We start from the raw sequence: 5,000 nt of genomic DNA, 5'->3' as shown, positions 1-5,000 counted from the left end.
GATAGTTCATTTATAATGACCATTACTATAGTTTTATTTTATCAAAGGATTCGTCAAACTTGATGGAATATTGATTGGATAGGAAAGTTCATTTTCCCCAAAATATTGATCGTCAAATAAAATTCAGTTTTCCATATCATTACAAATAGCATATACCCTATAGTATAGTATAGTATAATATAGTATAGTACAGTATAGTATAGTATAGTATAGTATAGTATAATATAGTATAATATAGTATAGTATAATATAGTATAGTATAGTATAATATACTGCATTAGATGAGGGTAGACCTAAGATTTCTCAGGCTAATTAAATACCCAGTTTTGAAACAATGGGCCTGATTTGTTTGTAACAGTCAGCGTCAGGGCCCACTGTTTGTCCTATTGTTCTCATTGTGTTTCATGGGCTTCATGAATTTTGGAACTACAGGTTCTGTAACATATGTGTGTGCTTGTGTATATTTTGCTTGCTTGCTTGCTTCTTAGGCTTATTTATGAATAGGGTACATTAAAGACCATTTGATAATTATTTTTAGGGAAACATACTTAATTGCCATTAATTTGAAAAAAGTTGAATTATCACTAGCTTAGCTTAATGAGAAAGAAATGGGTGTTTTGTTTTTAGTCTTTAATATTACTAGATTTTTTGCAAGCAGAATGAAGCAGGAGATATTTGATTAATATTACTAGATTTTTTGCAAGCAGAATGAAGCAGGAGATATTTGATTGTATCTTCAGGTACTTAATATATTTGCCTGTATTTATACCTCACTATCTCTGCATTCATCCCATAAAATTTGTATATAAAGTTAATAGATATAGATATAGATATAGATGTGTATATTTATATCTGTAGATAAATATTGCTCTTTACAAATGGATATGTGCATGTCTATATTTATATATCTATATCTATCTATTTATCTGTCTGTCTATCTATCTATCTGTCTGTCTATCTCTATATCTATCTATCTATCTATCTATCTATCTATATCTACCTATCTATATCTACCTATCTATATCTACCTATCTATATCTACTTATATATATCTACCTACCTATATCTACCTACCTATATCTACCTACCTATATCTACCTACCTATATCTACTTATATATATCTACCTACCTATATCTACCTACCTATATCTACCTACCTATATCTACCTACCTATATCTACCTACCTATATCTACCTACCTATATCTACCTACCTATATCTACCTACCTATATCTACCTACCTATATCTACCTACCTATATCTACCTACCTACCTACCTACTTACCTGCCTGCCTGCCTGTCTGTCTTCCTACCTACCTGCCTGTCTGTCTTCCTACCTACCTGCCTGTCTGTCTTCCTACCTACCTACCTACCTACCTACCTACCTACCTACCTACCTACCTACCTACCTACCTACCTGCCTGCCTGCCTGTTTGTCTTCCTACCTACCTGCCTGTCTGTCTTCCTTCCTACCTACCTGCCTGTCTGTCTTCCTTCCTACCTACCTGCCTGTCTGCCTGTCTGCCTGTCTGCCTGTCTGCCTGTCTGTCTTCCTACCTACCTGCCTGTCTGCCTGTTTGTCTTCCTACCTACCTACCTGTCTGTCTGTCTGTTTGTCTGTCTGTCTCTGTCTGTCTGCCTGCCTGTCTGTCTGTCTACCTACCTACCTGTTTGTCTACCTACCTACCTGTTTGTCTACCTACCTACCTGTTTGTCTACCTACCTACCTGTCTGTCTACCTACCTACCTATCTTCCTGCCTGCCTGCCTGCCAGCCGTCCTGCCTCTCTACCTACCTACCTACCTACCTACCTACCTACCTACCTACCTACCTACCTGCCTGCCTGCCTGTCTGTCTTCCTACCTACCTGCCTGCCTGTCTTCCTACCTACCTACCTACCTACCTACCTACCTACCTACCTACCTGCCTGCCTGCCTGCCTGCCTGTTTGTCTTCCTACCTACCTGCCTGTCTGTCTTCCTTCCTACCTACCTGCCTGTCTGCCTGTCTGCCTGTCTGCCTGTCTGTCTTCCTACCTACCTGCCTGTCTGCCTGTTTGTCTTCCTACCTACCTGTCTGTCTGTCTGTCTCTGTCTGTCTGCCTGCCTGTCTGTCTGTCTGCCTGTCTGTCTGTCTGCCTGCCTGTCTGTCTACCTACCTACCTGTTTGTCTACCTACCTACCTGTTTGTCTACCTACCTACCTGTCTGTCTACCTACCTACCTATCTGCCTGCCTGCCTGCCAGCCGTCCTGCCTGTCTACCTACCTACCTACCTACCTACCTACCTACCTACCTACTTACCTGCCTGTCTACCTGCCTGCCTGCCTGCCTGTCTACCTGTCTACCTACCTACTTGTCTACCTGTCTACCTACCAACTTGTCTACCTGGCTACCTACCTACTTGTCTACCTGTCTACCTACCTACTTGTCTACCTGTCTACCTACCTACTTGTCTACCTGTCTACCTACCTACCTACCTACCTACCTACCTACCTACCTACCTACCTACCTACCTGCCTACCTATCTCCCTGTCTACCTTCCTACTTGTCTACCTGTCTACCTACCTACTTGTCTACCTGTCTACCTACCTACTTGTCTACCTGTCTACCTACCTACCTACCTACCTACCTACCTACCTACCTACCTACCTACCTACCTACCTGCCTACCTATCTCCCTGTCTACCTTCCTGTCTACCTTCCTGTCTACCTACCTACCTACCTACCTAACTCTCTGTCTACCTACCTCTCTGTCTACCTACCTACCTCCCCGTCTCTCTATCTACCTACCTACCCACCTTCCCACCTACCTACTTACCTGCCTGTCTACCTACCTACCTACCTACCTGCTTGTCTACCTACCTACCTACCTACCTACCTACCTCCCTGTCTACTTACCGACCTACCTGCGTTTCTACCTACCGACCTACCTGCGTTTCTACCTACCGACCTACCTGCGTGTCTACCTACCTACCTGCCTGCGTGTCTACCTACCTACCTGCCTGCGTGTCTACCTACCTACCTGCCTGCGTGTCTACCTACCTACCTACCTACCTACCTACCTACCTGCCTACCTGCCTGTCTACCTACCTGTCTACCTGCCTGCCTGCCTGTCTACCTACCTACCTGCCTGCCTGCCTGCCTGCCTGCCTGCCTGCCTGCCTGCCTGCCTACCTACCTGCCTGCCTGCCTGTCTACCTACCTACCTACCTACCTACCTACCTACCTACCTGCCTGCCTGTCTACCTACCTACCTGCCTGTCTATCTACCTACCTGTCTACATACCTACCTGTCTACATACCTACCTACCTGCCTGCCTGCCTGCCTACCTACCTACCTACCTACCTACCTACCTACCTACCTACCTACCTACCTACCTACCTGCCTGTCTACCTACCTACCTACCTACCTACCTGCCTACCTGCCTGCCTGCCTGCCTGCCTACCTACCTACCTACCTACCTACCTACCTACCTACCTACCTACCTACCTACCAACCTACCTACCTACCTCCTACCTACCTGTCTACCTACCTGCCTACCTACCTGCCTACCTACCTGTCTACCTACCTACCTGCCTACCTACCTGCCTACCTACCTGTCTACCTACCTGTCTACCTACCTACCTACCTACCTACCTACCTACCTACCTGCCTACCTACCTACCTGCCTACCTACCTGCCTGCCTATCACACACACACACACACACACACACACACACATACATACATACACACACATATATACACACACGCACACACGCACATGCACATGCACATGCACACGCACTCGCACACGCACACGCACACGCACACGCACACGCACACGCACACACACAAAACACACACACACAACACACACACACACACACACACACACACACACACACACACACACACACACACACACACACACACACACATACATACATACATATAAACAGGCATGTAGATACACTTAGGTATGCAGATACACTTAGGTATGTATAGATGCTTATGTGTAGATAAACCTATGCTACCACAGACACTCTTGTGTACAAATTGCTTGCACACAGACATAATTGTGTTGCACAAACACACATTCTCAGGCACATGTGTGTCTGAGCATACACATGTATGTTAACATGCATATACTCACTCTATATGATTGAAAAAAATTGTATAATGAAATTTTATTAGGGGATTATATTAGGAAACTTTGGCTTTTATATGATTCAATAGAACTTTAAAGTTTTACTGAATTTTAAATAAGAATTAAAGGCGATAGCTCTCTTGATTAGTAGTAATTTTTGTTTTTCTTTTTATGAAAGCACATTGTCTGCCCATTGCTACAATAGTAAATGAACTAACTTAATCTCTAGTGTTCTTACCTTTGAAAGTTGGACTTTTGATGTTAGTTCTGACTCAGTGCTAATTTTGAACACTGCAAGAGAAGTTTTAGTAGATAAGTTAGAGTAGACCATTGTTATAATGAACATTTTAGTCATTTTTGACAGTTTATGATCATTAGACTGTTGCTACACAACAAAATTGATGAAAGTTTAAGCCTATATATATTCTGAATACCCTTAATTTGTTGGCCCTGGAAACATTTATTGCCCACTTCATTTATATAATTTGCTTATGCATAGGCATTTCTACAATTGGTTAGTAGAGTCAATTCCTAGGATCTACTTGATCTTAACTGTTTACTTTTTTCTTTTTTTTTGAGGGGGGATCCGTTAAGATTATCATCATTTATAATCATTTGTAATGATATTAACTATAATATTAATAAAAAAGCAGGGGAAGTATTAGGTATTTATTCAGTTTCTAATTGATATGATTGATTATATTTGAACTTTAATTCTGTTCCAAAATCCAGTGTGGTTTTTCACAAGTATAATCAAATGGGATATTAGTTGATATTGTACGCACAAATATATTTTAAAAACAAGTGTTGGTTTTGCAGTTATTTAGGATGTTCTTAAAAAAACTTGGATCTGATTTACCGAGTTTCAAG

General features: G+C 42.3%; 1 protein-coding gene across 2 annotated transcripts in view; it reads left to right on the top strand.

Moving 5' to 3' along the window:
- The window catches only part of LOC125032986 (F-box/WD repeat-containing protein 7-like), a 31,269-nt gene that overhangs the window by 1,287 nt on the left and 24,982 nt on the right, over positions 1 to 5,000 (top strand). The gene's annotated exons all lie outside the window — the stretch shown is intronic.

The sequence above is a fragment of the Penaeus chinensis genome, chromosome 15 (assembly GCF_019202785.1).
Source record: "Penaeus chinensis breed Huanghai No. 1 chromosome 15, ASM1920278v2, whole genome shotgun sequence".
Classification (NCBI taxonomy): domain Eukaryota; kingdom Metazoa; phylum Arthropoda; class Malacostraca; order Decapoda; family Penaeidae; genus Penaeus; species Penaeus chinensis.
The sequence above is the reverse complement of the archived record's forward strand: the minus strand, read 5'-3'. Positions and strand labels throughout refer to the sequence as shown.